General features: G+C 38.6%; 1 long non-coding RNA gene across 1 annotated transcript in view; it reads left to right on the top strand.

Annotated features, from left to right (window-relative positions):
• LOC141749012 (uncharacterized) overlaps positions 1-24192 on the top strand; it is a 45357-nt gene extending 21165 nt beyond the window's left edge. The window contains exons 3-4 of the long non-coding RNA XR_012589195.1: positions 21206-21282; positions 23973-24192. This is a non-coding gene — a long non-coding RNA (uncharacterized LOC141749012). The remainder of the gene's footprint in view (positions 1-21205; positions 21283-23972) is intronic.
• Positions 24193-25570: the final 1378 nt, after the last annotated feature.

Raw genomic sequence — 25570 nt, 5'->3', positions numbered from 1 at the left:
TTAGCTAAATTCCTCCTACATTATTAGACAGCTTTAATACCAATATTAAGTAGCGGGAGTCCAGAGGGAGAAAAAACCAAAACATTACTTTCTGATGCTGTCTTGAGTAAGAAAAAAGAAGTGGAAACAGGTGTTTTTTCTGCATAAAACCATCTATATTTTACAACCTGAATCTTGAAATGGAATAAGTCCTGATCATACTTTTTAATCTACATGAAATGACGGACCGGATCATGTGCAACATGTCATTAGACCCATAAGGCTGTTTGGTTTGGGGAAATACAATATGTGCCTCATCTCTATGAAGGAACACACAAAGGCTTTCTTAATATTGTTTTTCCACAGTGTTTAAAAATAAAAAACATCCTTGCATAGTTAAATTTTTGAGCTTTGTTACAGTCAAAAATAATTTTCTCTCTACTCAAGAATTAATGTAGATCTCGGGGCCTGAATTTCTAGCAGACTAATAAGAAGGCACGCAAGTTTAAACCTCATTACAGCCAGTGCAGGAGAAGGTGTACTGTGAAACTGAACATTCACAAAGGCCTTAGTATCTGAGAGTCTTCGATGTCCGCAACTTAAAATCTGAGCAGTTTTAACTTTTCTTTTATTATTTGATTTTAAAAAAATAAAAGCCACAATAGATATTTCAGATTTAATTTTGATCAGAAGGATTCAGATCACAATAATTTATATATTTGTAATTGAAAAATAACATGTTCATCATTTATTCTTCATCTCGGTTTAGTACTATTTTACTTTTGTGATTAAATACCACACGGAGGAATGCAGTTTCCAAGCCACAGCTTTTGCACAGAGAGACTTGACTAAAGTTAGAGCAATTGGAATGACTTCTATTGATTCTATGATGTGTTCTTTTATTGCTTTGCCTCAAAGTGAAACAATTATAAATCTTAAATCTGTAAAAAATGATATGAGATGTAATATTTTCTGTTCTTCTAATGTTCAAGTAATCGTATTTACAGGATTAAATGCATGAAGGTTCTTACATCTCTATCCTCCCTATTTCAAGTAACTTGTAATATCAGTGGAAAACAAGCAGATGAGAAAATTCTGTGGACTTTTGAAGACCTACACAGTCTACACAGGACTTTTTTCCCTTTTCCTTATGTCAAATTATATCTTCAGTATTTCCATCTTTCCTGTTTCTCCTTAGAATTAAAATTTTAACTTTTAACTAAGGGTTTCTCCCTTACTGAATCCAGCTTTGTTAAAGCTGATACCCAAAGCTCCATACTATACCGCTTTCCTGTTTCGAAATGCTCCACAACATCCTGTTGGGGTGGTGGTGTTTTGTGGGGGCCTTTTTCCTGTATGATTTTTTTTTTGTCTGACAAAAATCTGTAAGTTTACAAACGCTTTCTCGTGTTGTATTAATGAAGGCAGCTAAAGCAGCTGCCTGGGTGCTACCTGGATTTGTTGGACAGAAGACATGAACGTTTACAGAAGTGTTGAACTTTGTAGGTAGGTTTTAGCATTTTGTGTAACTAGTAATCATTGTTAAAATCACCCCAGCTTTTCTTTGTCAGATTGGTTAATAACAACATGGAATTACTTGGCCATGAGTTTAATGTCTAGGTCAGACTACCCAGAATTGTTAGAACTTTAATTCCCTTGCATTAATCCTTTTGATGTATGTCATGAAAGTATAGCCTGTAGCTGTCAAATTACATATGCACCGTGAGTGTAGTCTGTTTAAGTTCAGGACTTAGCATCATGTATTCCAATTCAATTTATTTTTATATCTCATCTTTCACACAGAGGGTCTGAAAATGCTCAACAGTGAGAGACTGAATAATGAGATAATGCTTTACAGAACTGTGTAAAGTGACTTGCATATAGATAGCAAGCAAGGCAGAGGTTGGATTTGAGTGAGAGAAGACAGACCTGTAAATTAAAAGCAGTAGTAGTATAAATACAGAGCGATTCTATTAGAAGAGACTTGAAGGGTGTATGGAATAGGTTTGTGTTAACTTCTATTAAGAGTCAACAGCAGAAGCATAAAGCTTCCTATGTATAGAGCAATGAAACTTTGTGTTAAATAGTATTTTGCATTACAGGAATTTGTATGATCAGGATTGAACATCATGGTTCTAAATTTGTTACAGGAGAAATAACATAAGGGTGGAAAGGTAAAAATCTTACAATAGCATAATAGCATCTGCCTGATCACAAACAGACTGAGGGTCTTTGAAGGGAAAGTATGATTAAGCTGCATGAAGGAAGAAAAAAATTTAAAAGGCAGCTTTAAAGGGTAGTTTTAGATAAAATTAATTCTGGTCTGAGCAAGAGTCATAGTGACAATATGGAAAATAGTGGTAAGCCTTCAGGAGGTGGGGGGGCATGGGAAATAAAAACATGGGAGTGTGGTGAGATGACCTGGTCATTGTGTGTTTACTCCCAGGTTGATTCAAGTCTTCCATCCAGGACATGGGACTTTTCGCATTTCTCCCAAGCTGTGGTATCCAGCAATGCAAAAGGAAAGTAGAATTCCCCATTATGGGATTTTATCCTGGTTTTGCTTTGTTAAAATGTGGTCTTTAATGAAGTAGTAAAACTGAGTCTTCCCCTTCCAATCAACAGTTTTTAGAAGTAGAGCAAGACTACTGACAAGATACAATCCAACTACTGTGAGCAAATCTAACAGTTCAATACTTTAAAAAGTGAAAATAATGTGTTGTGTCTTCAAAAGTTGATGGTGAATTTTAGGATTCTGCCATTTTTTTGGATTTGCAGTATGCATCACCTTAAAAGCTTGATTTGGATGGGAGGAGTACAAATAGGGTATAGCTACATTAAGGGAATGCATATTTTGGCTTTTATGGAAAAGTGGATTGTCTCACTTTTATTTTCTCTGTCAGCTGAAAATATGAAGACCCATCACGGCAACAAAGCTGCAAGCCAAAATTTGACAACTCTTGCACTGATCCTGTCAAACTGTTGTGGGACATTAGGCATGCTCCTGGTGATGCTCTGTTGGTGGCTCTTCTCATTGCTAACCTCTATTAACTGCATGTAGGTTGCAGCCTGAGGTGTTTCTGTGCTTGTGTTCCATGAGACTGAGTCAATAACTGATTTTACATGAAAAGCATATGTCATAGGGTGGTTCGTGGTCAGAAGTATTTGGAAAAAACGGCGTGGCAAAAAATGAAGTTATCACAGTAGGAGAATATCTAATAAGGAAGGTATCAAGAAAGAGTAAATGGATCTCTTTTTTGAACAGGAGTTCTGCTCCAAAAATTGCCAACTGGTTGGTTGGTCTTTGCTGGCTTTCACTCAACTTCTGAAAAGACTTGGTTTTAGAAGGCGATCTCACTTTGATTTGCTGGGACATGAGCATCTGTGTACAGCTTTCTGCAAATTCCTGATACACACCTTAATACGCAGTATAGTGTGCTGTAGACTGAATTACCACAGAAGTTGCTTTATTCCCGAAGTACTTTTTCTATAAATGAGCTGGCTGGAAATCTTAGACAATTGTGGAGGTTTTTTTTCCCAGTGATGAATTTGTCATAGGACTACAATATAACTAGTTATTAAATATTGCTAATATATTATCTACTAATAAGAAAGTCAAACTGTTTAACATCGTTACGCTAAAAAACCACAGTGACCCTTAACATAAGTCCTGACATAAATTATTATTGTTTACACAGACCTCCCAGCAGTCTACTAAATGCAGTTTGCCACTCAAAGTTTTATAGCTATGCTGCTTGAGACAGACTATTTTCTTACGCATGGTACTGGGCTGTAACACAGATTATCAGCGTAACAGGGCATAAATAAGACCTGCTTTCTGCATCTTTTCATGATGTCACATATGTTATGAAAGCAGAAAATACGTTTGAAATAATATCCTCTCAGGTTACCTGGGCAATCTTGTATCTTCCCTCTACCCTTTTTATCAATATCTCTCCCATAGTTGGTGTAAAATTGTAGCATGCTGAGAGATTTTTGGATCTAAAGATTTCACCGCCTTTAAATAACGTTAAATAGTTGAGTTTCGTTGAACACATGCACTTTCTGCTCTTATGGGGTAGTTAATAAAATATGAACAGAGCACACAGTCTAATATTGATTTTTCTGGGAAAGACTGGATTGATATTAGATAATGATGTTGCATATGGACAGCAAATGACTTAAAAGACCTCCTCAGCTTTTTGAGATTCACACTGCACTTTCAGCACGTTCTGCAAATATATCTGAACATTTCTTATCTGACCAAAAGGACTGCACCTGATACGTGTCAGAAAGTTGGTCAGCTTTCCCTTGGTGTCTCAGTGAAATGTTTTAGGTCAGTTATTGCAATTTAGAGGCTTGGTTAGAGAAAGTGGTGATATATACCCTCTGATATTCAAACAAGGAGGCCCTCTAATGTATCTCAAAATAGCAAAGTCTTGACTTTGTTATCTTCCAGAAAGAGAGTTAAAGAATGCTCAGGTCATCCTCTGGGGAAAGCAAAAGCTTGGCTTTCTGTTCTCTTGCATTGCTAGCCCAGACTCTGAGCTGTACCTCCACAAAAACATGAACGTAGTCAGGAAAGCATCAGGGAATGCCAAAACCCTGGTTAATGTTAGGGTTGGGAAAGGGAGGTCAGGAGAGCTATGTCAGCTACCAGTGTGGTGGGTCAGTCCTTCAGTATCCACTGATACTGAACTCATCTTAAGCTCATTTATATATTAAACCACAGATCTAGTCAAAGGACTTAGAGATACTATCAACAAAGGTAATCTATGTTGAGATTTTAAGTATGCTGTGTGGAATAAAGGTCTATATAACTGAGAAGAGTATAGTTTCTCCTATTTTTGGAGCCTTGTAGTTTTGCAGTAGGCCTCAGCCAGTATTAGGGTAAAAGTGGTCATACAAAAGAAATGGTTTAGCAGTGGATAATGAAAGCCCAGCAGTAGTAACAGGATGGAAATGTAAGCAAGAGGTTGGAGGTTTGCTCTGCGGCGTGTGGGATATAGAGGGCTATAGTTAAGACTGGAATGAACCTTGGTGTTAGGGGCAGCAACAGAGTTTTGTAAATAGTGTGCTGAATGACTTCCCTCAATAAAGCCTGAGCATCCTTATGAAGAAGCTACCATAGCTCAGTCTGAAACTATGGGCCTGATCCAGAAATAATTGGAAGAGGATCCTTGGCTGGTGGTATAGAGTGATTAGACTAGATGATAGGAATTGTCCCTTCTGGCTTCAAGCATATGACTACTCATTTCCCAGAGGATCTGCTTTATCAACTGAAGAACTGTTTTTTGTTTTTTCTTTGTCTTGTAGATAGCCATATTTGGAGTCCTCAGACATCATATTCTTAAAAAAACTGAAAAAGACTTGCAAAATGCCAAGTCAAAACACCTAAAAATGAAACAAAACAAAAATGTAGGCCTTAACACTTAGTGGTATTTTTTTCATGGTTGGGAAGCCACTGTGGAAAAATAAGTGGGGAAAAAAAAATTATTTTTTTTTAAAAAGCTACATTTCTCATTCAGAAAATCGTTCTAGTGGAACCACAGTTTTTCTTGCTAATATTCAAGTAGTAACCTCATCTGCTTTTTTTTTTTTTCCCCACTGTAGTTGCTTTGACTGTATACTTATCAAAGATCTGCAATGCACAAAGTAATCTGGGGCTTCCTTGCCTAAACTCACGTAGTGGAGCCTCCAGATAATATTTATATGTGTCACAGCTTTGCTGGACCTTAACTACAGGAAGCAGGAGGTGTTTGCTTACCTTCATGTTAGCTAGCACAAAGAAAACTTGATTGCTATTTTTCCTCTGATTTGAATTAAGTACACATACCACATATATATTTTAAATTTTCATATTAACTTTTCCTTAAAAGGGTTAATTGACTGTTCATTAATTTTATTTTGGTTTGTACAGGAAGATTGAGGGTTTCTGAATAGAAGTTTACAGATAAAAAGCTGCCATATTGAAATTGGTTTAAAGATTGGCAGAAGTCTACAGGTGGTGACTTGGTCCATGGTGTATAACTTTTTGAATGCATAAGACCACCTTGTACATTAGGATAAAGAACCACATGCATTTCCCAACTGCATGCTTCTGTCTTCTGTGTGGTGACAGAAGTTTGAAAATTTTCATATTTCTTTATGAAAAGATAGTGAGTTACTACTCCTTTAAAATTATCTGGACTCTCTTTTCAGAGACCAAGTGGAGTTTTTTCTGAATAATATGTTGGTTTTATTTTCCTTTCAAAATGAAAAATTAATATATGTCATGCCATAAGGGATAAGTTAAAGAATCCACTCAGGGATGTGTTCACTCATAAGAAATAGTTTCTTTTCACTAAGGGTTTCATCTAGCAAGCCTTGAAGCTTTGGAAGCGGTTACATTGCTTCCAGGAGGCATGCACTGGTCTTGTCCTGGTTTGAGCAACCTGAACTGCAGGGGTCTCCTGCTCAGGGAACTCAACCCTTTTGTTTTTTGCAGCATTGGGCCACACAAACCACACAATTCCTTACCCTACTGAAGTGTCAAGAAGAAATCTGATGGGTTGTGACTACCAAAAGGGACACTTGAACAGGAGGCTATGATTACCGCTAATATTCTGGAAAAGGTACTTTGAGATCTTTGACCTTGTGTGATTAAAGGTCTCTCTTTAGCACCTACTTCATCATATAACATCTCCGGTGCTTAATAACAGGCTGGTTGCTTTGATTCAGTACCACCTCCAAGGGAAGAGTGCCACCTACTGAACTACCAATTCTGTTTCCTGCAACATCTGTATTTGCCAGGTTCTCACCCAAAACAGTGACTAAATCCTGTCCTGTTTATTGTAAGAAATGTGCGAGGATCAAGGCTTTTATGTGACACAGCCATATATAATGTTGCAAATCTGGATGAGATTACTGCAGCGTGGCACTTGCGAACAGATTTTCTTTATTATTTTTTTTTTCAGTGTGGGCATTGGAACTTGTATTTTAACATACTAATTATAAGAGATTGCAATAAAAGTGAAGTTAATAACAGCCCACGTAGCATTACTATTATCTGACCCTGACTTGAACTCTTCACTTCTGTAAGTGCTAAAATATACTGCTAATGATTTCTTTGGAAATATGCTAATAATTGACACAATATTTCAGTCTTAGTCTCATAAAAATTAGAAATGTCTTTAAAAAGAATTAAACCAATAAAACTCCTCATGCTTCCCGCTAGATGCTCAAGTGCACTTCATCAGTCTCTCATGCAAAAAATTTCAATTATCCTTCCGTAAATATGGATGAAAATAAAGTATATATTTATCCCATAAACTTTTATATTCATTCCAGCATGACTGAAATTGCAGAACTCTTTATGGTTTTTCCTTCTAAACTCTTTGTTTTGGCAAAGCAAAGGGAAAAAATTCCATCTTTGGACATGTGCATGTTCATTTCCAAAGGAAAACGGGACAACTTTGGTTTTGTACAAAACCTGAATCACGCAGAATGAGTATTTTGGATGCCTTTCAAATAGAACTTCGAAATTTTGTGTGAAGTTGGTAATTTGGCTTCACATGGATCATTTGGATTAGAGGATGGCTATAGGAACTTCATGGAACTAACCCAATTGTCTCCAGAATATAAGGCTTTATGTTTTACATGCCTCTGCTAGAAAAAAAGAGAAACTGAAATAAAGATTAAAATAGGAGCAATGAGAGTCTTTCTGATGGGAAAAATTGAATTTGAGAATTCTTGAAAAGTGTTTGCTTAGATTTGGATCACAGTCCTTTCGTGACCTTGTATAAACAAGCATCTGACAACTCGAGGTCTTTCCTTTAGGCAGTTGCTGGACCATTTGTAAAATGAAGATCATTCATAGCTCCTGTCATACTTCAGCAAAATCTTTTGCAGACACTCCCTCAAAATTTGGCAGAAAATAAGATAATGGGCATGAAAGGGGGAAGAACATGTAGGAAAAAAAAAAAACAACTGCAGAAGCAGGAAATCTGTATTCTACTGCCTTTTTTTTTTTTTAACATTGGCAGAATTTAACTGTCATTGTGCAAAGTAAGCAGTGCTGTTCTACGCGTCCAGCCTGACAAAAAATCAGCAAGACCTTGTGTCACAATTTAGTTACCTCTATGGTCTAGCAATACTGGGAAGTCTTGCCTGGAAAATTCTTTCTATTTCAGTAGTTACATGTTCATTTGTATTGTGCAGTGCTTTTTTTAAAGAGCCATTAAGTTTGCAATTGGTGTACTTGAAGTAGAGCTAAAAGTTATTCTAAGTGGGCAGGTTGTTCTGGATACTCCACGTGCTGGACAAAGCAGGTTATGACTTAACCGTATCAGAATCTACCCGTATTTCTTCACCTTATTTTTGCAGTCATTGGAAGGAATTATCTCATGGATCCACTCTTGTTCCTTCCAGGCTATCAGAGCCACTGTACTTTAAGGAAGGTGCAGAGGAGACCACGGTGACAAATTAGCCAAAATTCTCACCCTGAGCTTGGGAGTCCTGGGTAAATACGTTGTTTAGGCTCTAGTGTAGCCCTATTTTTAGCTTAACTATATCAGCATTGCTTCAGGCATCCTGAACTGGTCATTTTGCATTGGGAAAAGAGTAGGTGACATAACCATTTTTATTTTGTGATGAAGCAGAACATTTGGTAGAAATGAGCTGTTATAATGTGCTTTTTATGCCTTTTTCTTTGCCTTTCTCCATAGTTTCCATTCTTGGGTTCTCTTCAGGTGAGTTCTCCCACTCATGAAAGTCGAGGTTTCAAAGGATGCTCAAATAGCTGGTTCTGATGAGACAGCTACCTTTTCTGGCAAGCATTGTCTTGAAAGGCACCAAATCTTAGCTATCTTCCATGGGGATCAAGGGCTCAATTCTAGAAAAAACATTAAGGCATCCAAACACTTGTGACTGCAGTGAGATTACTCATGGGCTTAGTGTGCTTAGTACCTGGCTGATTCATGTGTTAATAGGAGGCTTTTTGGGCTGTAGAGGAAATTAATAAGAGGCTTGACTTTATTGCTCGTTAGGTGAAGTTCGCTAGTAACACTCTTATCCCCAAACAGCCCCTATTTTGGGGATGATTCTATTTATAGAAGAAATTCAGTGATTGGGGGGGGATTTTATGCACGCTTTCTTTGTTTTATTTCCTTGTATTGCTTATTTGGAGATTTATCTTTTCTGATTATCATAAATATGTAGGTTGCTAGAAGTGCTTTTATATGTCATGCTTCTTACTCTGTGCAAGAACAAACTGATGCTTTATTCTTTTTGCAGCAAATCGTTGCTGAGTATAGATGGCGCAGAGCATAGTTTCATGTGTTTTCTTTGTTTCTTTGCAGAAAAATGAAGTGACAGGTGCTTAGCCTCATTTTTCATGCTAGCTTTGCCATGCCATTTTCACCAATAATGAAGGCAGCTGCCAGAGCTTGAGGAAATCAGGCGAAAAATTCAGCTGGCAGGTAGACCTAGTCACTTTAAGAAATGTAATCTTATGTTAGCAGATGGTAATTAAAAGGCAGAAGAAATAAAATTTTGTCTCAGTTTTCTGCACTGTTACATCAATTAAATCTGCAACAGAAATGCAAGCAGAAAATATAATTTATTTTCATGTGGCTACACAGTATGATTGTATGCAAATCTAATGATTTGTTTTGCAAAGACAATTGCAATTTTTTAAACCTAAGTAGAATAACTGATCATTTCCAGAGAGTGTGTGTGTATGCAGTAAATCTTCAGTCTTCAATACGCCTAATGCGATGAAAAGCATCTCCTCCTTGTTTTCTGTTCGTTGCTAAACCTCAAATTGGGTTCCTCTGTCTACGGGCTTCCAGCTTTCAGTAACACCAGTTTTAATCCTAACAGTTCAGTAAATCTTAGTGTGGAGAACTAATCTAGCTCAGGCCTCAGCAGGGGTGCATCTTGTTAAAAGGGATATCCAGAAAGTGCAAGACTGAGCCTGGTAAGAATTGTTATGATCCTGCAGGAAAACGATGTTTCAACTCTGACACGATTCCTAAAGATTTTCCTGTTCTTCCTCCAACTTGCAGATGTCTAGCTTTGAGGACAGAGCCTTATCGTTCCTCATGTGTTACTTCTTGTGGCTGTTAGGATCATGAACAACATGTGCAAATCAGCTGAAGTGGGAAATAATTACATAATTAAAGCTCATTATGGTAACGGTGAAACTGAAATGCTGGTGTAGCTATGTCACTGTTTCCGTAGCTAGCTTTGATTTGCAGGGGTTTTATGAGTCATGCACAAATATTCACCCAATTTTATAAAAATTCACACAATTTTGAATGTTATAGTATAGTCAAACTTGAATGATATTTTACTAAATGCAGTTAGTCATTTCTAAAAGACGTGGGGTTGTTTAGTTTAAAATTGATTGAGTGACTAGATGTTTATTTTGTATTTCTGTAACTCCAAGCCAGGTTTCTCTGTGATGCTGAAACCACATTCTTAACTCTCCTGTGCAAAATCTGCATTAAAGACTATGAGAAATAACTGAGATATGTTGCTTAAAAATGTAGTTCCCCGTTCTTCTGTCCCGTTGACTGATTGCTGATGCCTCTAAGCATAATGGAAATTTTATCGCTGCAGCTTCCATTCTAGTGAGACTGGTATAGCAAACAGCATTTTAAAAAATAATTTTTCTTAAGTGTTCAGTTGAGCGGAAATGCAAACACACTCCTTAAAACTGCAGTGATCAAAAGCATCACTTCAGATCAAGTGGTTACCTCTTGCTGAGTCTGGTGACATTCCTGCTCATGTAAATATATAACAATAAATGATCATATAAAGATGTGTGATTTTTTTTTGTTTAAGTTTCTGTGAGTAACAATGAATACTAGTTTTGAATCCAAGTTTACATTTATTTCACCTTTGCCCATGGAATATCTCCAAACTTTTGCATTTAAGAAAATACGTGAGAGATTTCACTTAAGCAACACTCTACTTGAGAGAGAGAAAAAAAAAATGGGGGCATCTAATTTATTGAGACAACCATACCTTTCTTGCCAGGCCCAAATTTTCATGGTGGGATCACCACTCTTAAGAAGCGGATGGGTGCCAGGCTCTTCATTAACACAGCATACCACAGAGAAACCTGCAGGAGTGCACAGAGATCAAGTGTGGAGTCACAGCTTCTGATCTAGATTAGACTGGTGGTAACCGGAAACACTTTTATCTCCTAGCGTGGTCTCTGGTGTTGGGTTTTGCTCTGTTTTTTATTCCAGGTTACAAAATTTGCCTCGTGGTTGCTGGTCATGAGCTTTGATGCCCACTGGTGCAGGCTGGAGGCAGTGGCAGAAGGGGAGCAGAGATCGTAGTTCCTGTTACCCCCCACCCCGGGTAACTAAACAGGCAGGGTGAGCAAGGAGTGAACTTCAGCTTCTCCAGGGCCCAGGTGTTGGCTTTTATAGCCACAACAGGTAACAAATCACTTGGTCCATCACCGAAGGAGTTGCAGTTGTGGTCAAACAGAAAGCACAGCAGTGGAGTTTGTACTAGAAAAGCCTCTGTTTATGGCATCTGGGCAGCAGTGGCTACCTCTGCCTCTGCCCGGGGATGTCTTCTACAACTCTCAAAATGTTTTCTTTACTCTTGCCACCATCCTGACCAACAATGCTCTTGGTACTCTGTTCCTTGGCTCTTGTTACCCCAAGACTACCGTGATTGCTGTGTGCTGTGGTACTCTGAAATGTGTTTGTGTACAGAGAGATGGCAAATATGTTTTCCCTAGAGACCTAGGCCAGGACTGACTCTTGGTGCTGGCTGAAAGGTTAGGGCATTTAACCCATCCTGCAAAATATCAGCTTTTAAATTCCTAGCTTTTGTCATGTTTGCCTCACTACATTATTGAGTCTTAAACGTTTTTGAGTATCGGAGATTACAAAGGAACCAATAAATAAAGGAATTAGCAATGTAAAAGTACAAGCGTGAGAAACTTTATCTGCCTGCTCCTTGTTAAATGGGGGTGCATTTGATAACGTTGCTTAGTATTTCTCCTTTTTTCAGCAGCCTTATTATTGCACTTTGGCCACGAGTAAGGTACTCCACCGCTGTTAAGCCTTTTGCTTTCTCTAGAGACCGACATTTAACCTCTAAGTTGTTCAGCCACAGGTTTTCGATCTGGAAGCTGTGTTTGTACTTAGTTTTGCTATACACAGCAGTCTGTAGCAGACTGAATTCTTGGGGTAGCTGGGGATGTTCGTTATTATCCAAGAAGCCAGTGCTGCTGCTTTTGAAATTTTATCTATGTCCTCTGAGAAAAGATCTTTTTATATACCCAAAAGGATAAAAACCTTCCAAAAAACGAATGCTGTATTTCTCCTGCTGGGACTTTGTGTTGAAGAAGGAAACAGATGCTTCATTTGGTTTCTCCTCACACACAGAAATCAATGAGTAAGGTAATATAAAGCCAAGATTTTGAAAATGTGCAAAGCAAACCCAATGCGCTTACACTGGGCATTCTGTAAAATACTTAAATGCCATTAGGAATTTTGTGGCCTTAGTCTTAAAGTGCCCCATTTGAGGCACTTCAAGGAGCCTAACAGTCTTAAAATGCTGACCGGCCTTTCTTGACAAACTGGGGTTTCTGGGTGTGTCACATCCTTCACAGAAATCACTGATGATAATAAATAAATAATTAAATATTGGCTTCAGTATTTATGCCCTGTCCCTTATGAATCTTCTAAGCAGTTTCCTCCTCTGTTTTCAGAATTAAAAGCCAGAAACGTTGGGAGTGGTCTGGAAAATGGGAGGGGTGTTGGGGCTAGGAAATAATGTGGTCTGAAAATAAAATCAAAGGGGTTAAGTAAGCTCTTAAAGAGGGAGGTGAAGTGGGAGAATAGGAAAATAGTTTGGATTCGGTTTGACATTTTCTTTTGCGATGCTTGCCCTCAGTCAGCGTGTGCAGTGATAGTAATTTCTCAGCACAATGTCAGGTACATAAAGAAATGTGACAGCCTTCCCTGCTAACCCAGGCTGCCTGCTAGAAATTATCATTCATTATCATTATAGCTAACCAACTCTGAGTCTGATCCCACGCCACTGGCACTGAAATGGCAAAAATCCCAGTCACATCAACTGTATGGGCTCAGGCCTGACGGTCCATTATTTAAAGAAATCCAGTGGTGATTAGTGACCGTAGTTCTGTTATTGTACCAGGGATTTATGTTCTGGTTTTTAATGGAGTGTGCTAAATGAGGAGCTGTAAAATAGTAGCTATGAGAAAAATAGTTTAATGTGATTTTAGAGTTTTGATATGATATGTTACCAGATGTAGCCACTCAATCAGTAAAACAGCTTTTCTTGGACAGCATTCTGCTCCAGTGGATGACCTTCCATAATTATCCTGCCACCACAATTAAAAAATATCTAGACTTCTTCCTTCTAGCTTGTTCAAGCTGATGAGAAACTGGTAAGATGGAGTTTCAGTGCCTGTGACATGTTGTTATCACTTGGCAACGTTCAAATGCAGAATATTTCAAAATCAAATCCGTAAGTCTGCACATTACTCTGAAGAAATGTGTCAACAAAATGCTGTCAGCTCCTTGCCTCTTGACAAGCTGTACAGATTTCAGACTACTCTGAACCGTAGCTTGTCCATCAAATCAGCAGATGTCCTCTTTGGCACTATCGGTAGTGCAGTTAGGTTGGTTGGTGGCTTTTTTTAAAGGCAGGAAAGAGATTCTGATTGTAACTGAGGCCTAAGATGTGGTCTTGATGGAGTAGAGATGAGCAAGCGAAGCTTCTTTCTGATGTATCTGGCAATGAGAAGAAGGAAGCCCTCAAGACTTTCATGCTTTGCTCATTTGATTTCAGATGCGGACGGGGTGCCCTGAATGACAAGAATGGCTAATTGGAAGCTGCTTCCCTCAGCCCTAGGAAAGGAAACAAAAGCTTAGAGAGCTTGTTCGACTACGACATGTCATATATCTTGATGACTCTTACTGCTGTCACTGTAGTATGTAATTTTCTACTATTTCAAGAGGGACAGCACAGAAATAGCACCCATTTTCCCATCTGAGAAAATCCTCTGCTTGCGAGGTACTTCTGGTCGCTATTATCTCCACTTCTTGTGAATTGGCTTGGCTGGAGAGGTTCAGCTGTTTCTAGTTTTCATTGAAAGGGAATATAATACAGAGATTCGGCAGGTTTAATGTTTTACATGCCAGCTTAATAGATTGTTAGACTGAAGCATCTTGCCATGCGTTGAGAGATGGTAGAGTGCCTTTCTCAGTTAACTGCAGATTTGCGTGTGTCCTGCATGCATCCTGGTGCTGTACTTACCTGGCGCCTTTTTGGGCCCATAAGCTGCTTTTACTCCCTAAGGCCACTTAGGAGACAAAACGAAAGGCTATTTGTAGCCTACCAACTAAAGGTTTGTAGGAAAAAAAGTTGATCTTTCCCTTTGTATGCATTCTTAACTTTTGCAAAATTTAAACCGGTTGAAATGCCTTTGAACAGATACGCTTTCAAGTATACTCATTTAAAATGTATGCACTTTGACTCTATCTTTTGTTTGTAAATTAAATCTGATTTCCTTACATTCTGTAATAGCTTGCAGTTTTCTTCCTCCAGGCATAAAAGCTCTTTCCGTCTGCCCTTCAGTTAGTCAAAGGTAGAAGTCTCTCCCTGAGAGAAAGATTAGTTTTTCTCACTGGAATTTCATACTGCAGGACGACAGTCTTCTCTGGCACACAGTAAGCTCACCACCAGCCACAGTATACATGAAATCATAATCAAAGACAGATGCCTTTGCCTGTTATAAATAATCGGTGCTGCTTGCACAGGCCAGGAAAAATCCTTGTTTAGACTGGTCTTACTTTCTTTCTTGGACCTCTGTATTTCCCTTGGCCTTCCCTTTTTTCATCTTTTCTCTGTCTCTAATTCTAGATATTTGCCTAAGGAAATAAAAGGAATGGGGAAAGTAGATCTTGGCACTCTGAATTCTCAGCGGAGTACCCTATGGAGTGAAATTAAATACACATGACATATAAAAGGGAATGGCCTTTTAATTTATAGCAAAAATCCCAGTTCACAATAAATCCGTTCTTTCCTGTTTGTTCATGTGCATGATGAGAACATGTCATATGCTTCTGTGAAGCTGATATAAAAGCTTTTTGTTCTGTGTAGGATTAATTTTTTTGAATTGGTGAAAGGCTCTATGTAAATATCAAATAGCAATTGTGGATACACTTTTAAATTGGTTATCAAATTCACTTGCTTTTCAGCAAAATCCAATACGGTACTGTCTATTTTAATAGCTTCTTATAAAGGCATGGTCCTTCCAACTACAAATTGTCCTCAAGCAGTGGTGAGATTTCCGAGATATCAGGACTCAGAAGGGAGCCTCTTTTGGATACCGTTCTCAGATCTCTTTGTGGAAAAATTCTGTTCCAGAGGTACATTATGAATTTTCAGCCCTGGGCAGTGCGCAAAACACTTCTTTGCTGAGTTTTAGATAAGGTTTTTAGCTGCAATCACCACACTACCAAAATGCTTCTTATTTAAATTTTCTGCACTGTTCCTGACTGAACAGGGTGTGTGCGAAAGTTTTGCTGTAGTGTTTTGTATTCCACGCTTCCAAGTTCTTGTGCTGTTTTGGTTTTTTTTTCAGGAACATATAGTGTGACGAGGCAGAGATTGCGAACGACTTGCATAGTCGCGCATTGCACGACTAACTGCTTGCTGCTACGCAACCAACACGAAGAGTTCTAACCCCTTAAAAATCCAGTCACTGCTGGGTTCGAGTTCTTCCTGTGTCCTTACAGGAGTTTGCAAAAGCCTGCCATTAAGAAACAAGAACGTCATTTTGCTTTGCAAGGAGGGTCAAACAATGAATGTGCTTGGGGTATCAATTTTACTCCGTTAGATTATTTTGCTGAAGGAAATATGTTTGCAAAGTACACTGTGCTCCGATCACAAAAACACTGAATTTGGTAGCCCAGCAAATCATGATCATTCATCAGCACAGCTTTCTAATGTCAAAAGTAATTTTAAAAATATCTTACTAAGAATGGCCGTTGTGATGGAACAGCAGGATTTTTTTTTTTCAAAAATCACAATGTTTTACCATTAAAAAAAAAAACAAACCCAAACAAAAAAAACAACCAACCAAACAAAAAAAACCCACCGTCACCACACTGCCAATGGTATGATAAAATTTTCAGGCTGGTCCCCTTCTAGGAGAACTAGCATTTTCTCCCCAAAGGTCAGCTTTGCTCATGATAAAGTGGGAGTTGAGAAGCTTTTTTTCTTTTCTCCCCTCTTTTTTTTTTTCCCTTTCTCTTAAAGTATATTGCCAATTCCAGTATTAACTGCTAAAACTATTATTTTATCTTAGTAAAAAAAAAAAAATGCTATTGTTGCTTGCCCATTAGCATTTATAGTATTCACCTCTATTGAATGTTTTCCTCCTCTGCACAAGACCATAAATACATTATGCGGCAAATTGAAGGTATGATCAGTTTGTCTTTGATATGTAGACTCTTAAGCTTGATGACATTAGTCACATTAATTAATCATTTTATAGACTACAGGTTTTCCTAATAGAAACATCATCCCATTCAAGCGATTAATCCACTCATCTGAAAAAAGTCCTGGCATTAAGGTGACTTATTGATACCTGTTGCCACAAAAAACATGCCAGACAGGTCAGATGCGGTTAAACCGTCTTAGATTTCTGTGCATGGCAGTCAGGCTTTGCCTCTCATGATTTTCCCTGTTTTACCACTGCTCTGGGAATCATTTAAGAATATAATAATACAAATCTAATGAACTGAAATCCTCAGCTTCGGCTGCCTTGGTAATATTTATTTTTTTTTCCACCTTCTGCAGTGAGAGGATCTGCCTACGATCAGCCATTTTATGTTTTCCTCTCATTGAATATACAGATGGTTGGCTGTGCGGGGCACGTGCGAAGAAAAGCCCCGATCAGTCTGTGTTTGCGGACTGGCTCTGTCTTTCGTAGCATGTTCAACTCTGACACTGTTCACTGATGATATGGTTCCAATGGAATGAAAACCCCATGGATCACGCTACGCGCTCAAACTATCGCTGAAATTCCTGCTCTATCTGGAATGCCACAGAGTCTTTTTGAAGCCTTTGTGTTAGAAAGCAGCACTTTTCCCCATAGCTGTGTTTTGGATAAAGTCATGCGGAAATGTCACACTGAAAAATTGCCCGATGGATATTTACACCCATTTAATCATCCACTAGAGAAGTGAGGCACATGTAGCTGGTGATATGAATGCTGTGTGTTGACTTTCCAGCTCTACTGGATGTAGCTTAATCATATGTCTAGGTTAATAAAACGAAAACATAAACTGTGCTCCACTCTCTGGAAGAGGTTTCCTTTTTTCCCCCCTCCTTTCCTTTTTCTTTCTTTCCACCCTTTTCTTTCATTTCTCTGTCTCTGATCAAATGACAAATTAGAATGGAAGCCAGTTAAATCACTTTATTAGGGAATGCGGTATCATAGTGTCTTTGGGTCATGGTTGTAAACAGAAGCATCTTGTCCAGATGCATGAATTTCACTAAAATTTTGCATAAAATCCATTCAGTTAAACCAACACAACCTGTTTAAATGCTTGTTCTTGTAGGTGCAGTAAAGCCAGATGATAAATATTTTAGGACATATTATGCAGTTAATAGATTAAGGTAAATTGCTAAAGGAAGTTTTACTATAGTTTATGCTTTTGTGATTGACCAGCCCAAGGTAAACATTGCTGTAAGCTGTCTGTAAACACAGTCTGCACCTCCAGCCTTTTTAAGGAGCTTTTCCATCAAAACTGGGCACTATAACAGTATCCTTTGTGGTGCGCTCTGTGCATAAATAAGACTGTTGCTGCTGAAGCAGTCCATTAGACTGATTTTGTGAGCACACAAAAGGTATAAGCACTTACTTTCTAGTTAGTAATTGTGTATTTGACCTAGTGCACTATGTTTGCAATCCTTTCAGTTAATGTCTCTTGAAACTAAGTCTAATTCCTCCTTCCCCTCACCCAATGCAGCATAATTGTAAACCAAAACCCATGCAACTGTGATTTCATCTTAATACATGTTAAACCACTGAGAAGCCGGGCTTAATGTTGCTGATCAGTAGCCAGCTTGTCTGCATGGAAACAATAAGTGGAGAAAAATGATTTGCTGTTTATGCGCAGAAGGGCAACATTGAGGATTTCAGTAGGGATACCGTAAATAAAAAGCTCATTACAAAAATAACCATTTATGAGCTATCTAAGGACATTTCATTCTCAAATGTGAGTTAAGTTAACCTCTAATAACTGATCCAAGATAGGATGTCTAGGAGTAGGTAAGCCTGGTTTGGTTTCTGTGGTGCACACAAGTCCACATTACAAAGTCAATTTGAAAAAAGTGGATTTTGGGGGCAAGCAAGAGTCAATAGATCAGAGCAAGGTGTGTGGTTGGTAGTCCAGGGTGTGTGTGTACGTATGAATATGTATATCTATATTTCAGAGCCAGGCGTGACTAAATGGGAATGGCCAAGAGCAGGGTCAAAGAGAAAACTAGCTTGGTGAGGAACAAAGATGGAAGGGAACACGGGATGGATGAGAAGCAACAAGACTCAGAGCTGGATTTGGACCAGCCTTCTTTTATAGTTTATTGAGGGAATTACCTCTCTCCAGCACACTTCGTTTTACATTATCTCTGTCTTACTTTTTGGAAGTCTGCCTCTGTCATCTACTCTAGGCATTAAAATGGCCTTTCTTAGTTGTTCCTCATCTTGGCAGTTTACAGTGGGGTTGCCAGGAAAGCTAAAACCCTCTTCCTTAGTCTTTGAAAGCATAATCAGGGAGCTAAGAGGCCAGGATTAGTCTTGCTAATAAATGTGTACAAGATAACTCCTTTGGGGCTTTCTGTTTTTCTAACTATTTGCTTTAAAGGATTATGAGTTTCTACCCTCCCCCAGTGAGACAGCTGGAGTTTGCCTCATCCTCCAGTGTATTGTGGAGGGGAAGAGAAATTACCCAATCAGTCTGCTCTTTGGCTTTCTGAAAGACCTCTTTTTGCTATTTTGGCAGTTGCAAATTTTGTCTTTCCAAGGGCACTGCTGAGACACCCACCATCCCCTGAGGAACTCTGGTCAGCCCTGTCTGTTTCCTCTAGGGAATAACGGCAGGGATGGTAGCTCTGTCAAATTAAAGTGGGTTAAGGTGACGCTGCCTTGGGCTGGCTGGGTTGCCTTGGAGAAAGGGGTGAGGTTCTCTAGGTAAACAAAAATCCCTGAGTGATCGTGAGCTGACATTCACGCATATTCAGAATCCATATTTCAAGTTGCTTTAGGCTGTGTGAGAACACGTCTCAACATATCTTTGTCCGATCTCAGCTAGTACCCTGGAAAATGAGCAGACACTTGAGAGGGTCTGGAATTTCCAGCCAGGGAGGGAGAAGCTGTGCACCAGCCCGTCACGCAGCACCTCAGCCTCTGTCAAAACCAGGCCAATGGATTCAGGCTGATCAATGGCTTTGTGCTGGCTGCAGTCACTGATTACTCCGAGACCATTCATAAATAATGGTTTGAACAGTAACCTTTTTCAAGAGCTTGAAAGAATTAGGTGTATAGATTAAAATAATGCACTGCCGTGGCAGTTTTACACTGCATGTCTTGAGTATATGATATTTATTCTTTGCTGGTGGAAGCCTCCGTCTGTGCAAACACTATAACTGATACCATTCTGAAAGAAATTGGATGAGTGGCAGAAAAGAAAGAAGTTATTTAATTAATGATTTGGTTGCACATATGGACATGTAATCTCTGGCCAGATGCATTCAGCCTTTTTTTTTTTAATATAAGCAGCATGGTAGGTCTTTAGATATCCAGTTACAGGCCTCCACAATAAAGTTAATATTGCCAAGACCCCATTTTGAAGGTCTTTTTTTTTTGTGTGTGTGTACAGCATCCTTCTCCTCTTGTGTCTCCATTTTTGCCTTTTCAGTTCAGTAACAATCATTTCAGTAGAGGCCCTTTGGATTGCTTTGATAAAAGCATTCAAAAAGATCAAAGAGAAAGCAAGGCTCAGCTGGTGGCCTTTCCCTTTAAAGCGGTGGCTTTTAGGCCATGCCTATGCCACAGATGTTTGCTGGCAGGGCTATGTCAAGCCAGGTTTGATAAGGAGTTTGATCCCTGTCAGGCAGATTTGTGTAAGGAGAAACCCTCGGAGCAGATGCAGTTTTTCTGGCTCTGCTGTGCGTACTTGCTTGGCAGGAGTGAGCAATAAACGGCCCTGAATACGCTCAGTGGTGCAAATGCAGTTTTGTCAGTTTAAAAGGCATTTGCACGTAGGAGACCTTGACCCTCCTCCTGCCGTGGCATTGACCTGCCTGCGGAGCGTTGCTGGCACCACCTCAGCCAACGCTTCACCGTTTTCACCAATGTAGCTGTGCTGCACAGGACACAAAGCAAGTGAGCCTAAGCCTGATACAGCCCTATTGGCAAAGACCCTGAAAGAAACATGGTGAAATAACTCTCTGGTGTTGAACCGTCTTCTGTTTTAGCAACAGGTCTAGCCTATACTGGCACGGAAAGTCTTGCAGAGGCAGGCGCTTTTTGTCAGCTGTGTTTAACCTCTGTACTTGAATTCTATCTCATTTGCTGGAAAATCTTTACAGAAAAGCAAGACATTAGTTTCTCCCCCATAGTTGGGTTTCTAGTCAGTAGAAATCCTGCTGAGAAGGTCAAGAGAGAGGAGATGGAGCTCTAAAATGTGACTGGCCTCGGAGGCCTTTCCACTTTTGGTGGAAATGCAGTGCTTCAGTGTTTGCCAGAATGGACCATAATTCCACTGCTCTGAGGAACATTTCCTCTTGGTAATGACTGTCAGTAATTTAGGCACTTAAGAAACAGCGAATTCCTTTCATTTTCAGGATGTGTGTTTTTGGCGCCAAGGAGACGCATTTTGGGGAAAGCAGCCATCTAGCTTAAACCCTAAAACACTGAAATGGAATTGTGGGCTGCTGAGGCTGTATTTGACAGTGGTACTGCTCAGGATGTGCATCTGTGGCTAGAACAGATACTCAGAACTGCACCTTCTGGAACAGGAAAAGAAATGGCTCTAATTTTTGCGATGAGAGCTGCTCCAGGCTTGCTTATTTTAAATGAAATTTAGGGCATGACATTGTTCTCTCCTGCCACAATGTAGACTAAATTAGTTTCCTTTAAATTCATTTCTTACTGTGTTTGTTTTTTCTTGCATAGGTACTAAAGGTGGTTCAGAATCTTGATGACATGCTAACTTTAATGCGTATTACTGAACTCCGCTAACGTGAAATCAGGTAAGTGCCCTTCAAGCACTGGGTTCGTTTGTTTGGCATTTTTAATAAGAGAACTTACCTTTACTGAACAACAAGCATTCACAAATTCTATTGCCTAATGCCTGCATCTATTTGAATGAATCTGGAATCCCTGGACTTTTTTGCTTTTATTTTACATAAGGTTTTAAGATTTACAGTGTTGCTAGGTTTACTGGACTTCTAGTAAAGGATTTATTTTTTGTAATAATGATTTGAAGGTTATTCCCCCCCCACACCTCCTCATTTTACAGTTCTATTTATTTTTAAAGAAGTATGATCTTGAAGGCTCCTTTTGCAACAACCTACTCACTTGGGAGGCTGATCCAAAGCTCTCTGAAATCAATGGAAAACCTCCAGCAGGTTTCTTGAGCTTTGGCATTTTCTTATGCTTGAGAGCACGAGAATGAAGGCTTTTTTGGTTTTCACTGTTGCATTCTTAAATCTGAATAAGTAGAAAATTGGATTTATTACTCATAGAAGTGGATCTACAATAACAAAGGACCTGTAGTTCTCTACTGTAAAGGATATAGTTTGGCATGATGTACAGCAGGTAACTCTTATAATGTGAAAAATGTAGACAACCGGAATTAACTGCAACCAAATGTACCCTGGAACCAAGGCTGTAATTTATAATACAGTCAAGAATGCATTGCAGACTCCTCAATCGATAAGCTAATGAGAAAAAAGTCTGCAATTAATTACAAATCAACTGGGTCAATATCCTGTAAATGAAAGATATGAAATTGCTAACATTTGGATGAAACTTCTTTGCCAAGTATATTTATAAACCTCATATAAAATATGATATTTATAAAAAGAATAAAAGCTCCTTTCACTGTTCAAAGGCAGCACCATGAATGCTTGATTTCCTTTTGCTCTGAGAATTCAATTGAACTGACTTTATTTCAACAAGTTTTTTTCTGTGTGTAAAAGAACTGAAGTAATCTTTTACCTTCAATTTGAGACCTTACAATGAAGCATAAGATCTATAAATAGGACTCCCAGGCTGATGCTATCCATGACTTAATGGTCAAAACATCTAGAATGATGAAATTTTGTGGCCAAATGATTCTCCTAGTAGACAGCAGAACCTGAAGTGTTTTAATCGGTGATCTTGGCAGCCTCAGATCTTGTCACATTTAGAGAAGAAGTCCCAAAAAAGGCAGCCAGGGAGTGAGGAGACGGGCTAGTACTGGTGCTCGAAAGCAGCTCGTCATCTGCGTCCGTCTCCAACTTCAAACAACTCTATGCCTTTGTAACCTGCAAAATTGGGAGTGCTACTTACCGGAATCCTTTTTATCTGTTGGTGATGATTTCTTTTCATATATATTTTACAATGCTTCTGCTTTTTATTAAAAAGGCAAAGGACAGTCATTTCCAAGGAGGAAATAATAGTATTAAGCACATTAATATCTATTTTTTTTGTGTGTGTGTGTGTTTGTTTTATTACCATGCTTCATACTTTTTATTGTCCTTTACTTGTGGGCAATGGAATTCAGAGGAACGTATTGTAGTTACATTCAACATTAATGAGACTTTAACTGGACAATAACAATTCTTGAACTGTAAGACATTCATTGATGTAGGAGAATTTTTTTCAAGCAGGTGGACAAAATGCCCTAAAAGACATTGACAATAAAGGAAAAGGTTAGGGCTTTATTACTTAGTTTCCCCCCTGTATCCTCTCTGTAGAGGCCGCTGGATTTAATTTTTATCATCACAGTATTTCGCAGAGATGTTACTAGGCTTCACGGGTTGTCTGAGGTTCCTAGGGTTCCTCGTTCGCATTGAAAATAAACCAGTCCTGTTTGCTGTTGCAGAGAAGAGCAATTCTTTTCAATATACAAAGAAGGAAATCAAACTCTGCCCACACAACGTTCCTGGTTTCACCATGGAAGTCCAAACCACAGTAGCCACGGGAGTTGCTGAGACATGGTGTGTGAACAGGGTCCCTTTGTTTTCTTCGTCGTTCAGGGTAGACTGAGGATGCACTTTTCAAGTTAGAGAAAAAAAAGTACGAAAATGTGGAAAGAGAGAGAGAATCTGGAAGAGTGTGCGGAAGTCAGTGAGCACTGACCCATTGAAAGAGGGTCTTTTCCCTACACGGGGCAAATGTCTGGAGTGACCCTTAGCAGCAAGTACGGGAATAAGGATGTTTACTAACTTTTTTAGACTTTCCAAATTCAGAAGTACATTGATGCTCAATTTTCCTCTGCTACTGCTTTATTAAATTGGGGGGGGGTTTATGAAAACCCCTGGAGCCCCTATTTATTTAATGATAAAATACTAATAAATCAACATTTTTTCATTTACGTTAAAATGCTAGTATTCATCGTGTAGACTATTGACTGCAGGTTTAAAACACCAGAATGTTTGACACAAAAAAATATATTAAGCCTTGAGTCTTTTCTTATATATTGGGAGAGATACGTAGTAAAAAATACAGTTAAGGTATGTAGTATTGCATGATTTTAGAGAAATATTTGTCTGTGACAGCTTACATCATAAGAAATGACAGTGGTTGATATTTGACTACTGTCATCTTAGTTTCAATTGCAGCTCTAGCTTAGTGCTTTTTCTGACTTCAGATATGATGATAGATGCATTGAAGTCAAGAATTTTGTGCTAGTGTTTGAGGAACATCGAGTTCTCTCTTTTCTCCTCCTTTCCAGATTGTAATGGCTAAAACACAGTGTCACACCTACCCAAGCCTTCAAACCCATTTGAGTGGTCCCACGAGGACAGTAGTGAAGCAAGCCTTCCTGGAGTCTTGGCTGCTGTGTGGGCTTCATGAGACCCATGAAAAGTCTTCAATCTGGTCTGTGGTTTTCTTTTCAAGTAGCGCATTGCTGAGCTATGATAGCTCTGTTTAGGCTAGATGTACTAAACCACCACTAACCACCACATTGCAAGGTTTTAGGTGAGAGAAGCAGGGTCTGTCTCTGTGTGAATGATGTCCTTGGCTCACAAAACACTTTTGTTACTTTGAACAAGAGTGGGATTTGTTTCCAGTCCTCTTTGTTCTTCCGTGTGCCACATCTTTTCTCAGACTTTTTCAACAAAATCTTGGGGGTTTTATAATGTATAATAAAATGGAGATATGTTAGTGTATTGTAATATGTCTTTTAGTCTAAAGGTATGAAGTAAGAGAACCATAATGACTGTTCATGATTCCTTCAAAGAAAAACCTTTTAGGAGCGGAAAATATGTGTTATGATGGTTGTGTGTTATCACAGCAAGTAGAATTTCCTATATCATTTAATTCTTTCAGTATATTTTATATGCAGCTGAGAAGTTGGCCTGCCACTTATTTTTTAACTCCAGAATTTTAGTACTTCTCTTTTGGTCATTCCATCTTTCTAGAGACTCAGTTCTGATTTAAGTTGAAGTGTCAGCGAGAAATATTAGTCAGCCTACCTGGAAAGAAGAATTTATTAAAATAAATGTCCAAGTGTAGGCTTTTTTTAAAAAAATAACATATACAGAAAATTTAAAGAAACATTCCCAAATGAACAATGAATAAATGAATGAACGAATGATTCCATTTTAATAAAAGATAATATTAACGCAACACTGACAAATATGTCACTGTTTTAGTCAAAATGTTAGTGGCGTCACTGGTGGTGATAAAGACGCCTGCAAATTCCCAGAGAAAATGCCTGCATTTCCCATTTATAGAATTAGTGCTGCAAAGCTCAGATTGCTCCTATTTCAAACACATTCCACCTGCTCAGGAAGTTGCAGACGGATTAGAAATGTCTATGAAATCTGTCCAGCAATAAATTCTGTTACAGTAACATTAGTTGATTTCCATTCAACCTGGTGAAGCACAATCATTTTTTTTGTCTGCGTTTTCTTCATTAGATATTCAAATGAAATTTAAACACATGAAATCTGCATTACTATGCATATATTTTTTCATTAAGCTACAGAAACTAATTAGTACTGAAATTAGATTTCACATATAATTCATGAAGTCTTTTGAAAAACAGAAAACATAAAACAAACACAACCAAAAAAACCCAGTCAAACAAAAATCTGCTAGCAGTTTTACATAGAGATATCTGCATTTTCAGCTAACTAAAGAATGCTGCCTCCGCAATTCCATTGTAGGTCACACTTCATTTCTTTTGTCTTTCTCTTCAGTTAATCATTGGGGTTTCTAAGTATAAATGTATGATGACAATAATGAGGTTTTAATTTAAATGCATTCTTTAGTGCATCAAGTCAAGCAGTCTTCCTGCCTGCCTGCCTTCCTGCCTGCCTTCCT

The sequence above is a fragment of the Larus michahellis genome, chromosome 9 (genome assembly GCF_964199755.1).
Source record: "Larus michahellis chromosome 9, bLarMic1.1, whole genome shotgun sequence".
Lineage (NCBI taxonomy): Eukaryota > Metazoa > Chordata > Aves > Charadriiformes > Laridae > Larus > Larus michahellis.
The sequence above is the reverse complement of the archived record's forward strand: the minus strand, read 5'-3'. Positions and strand labels throughout refer to the sequence as shown.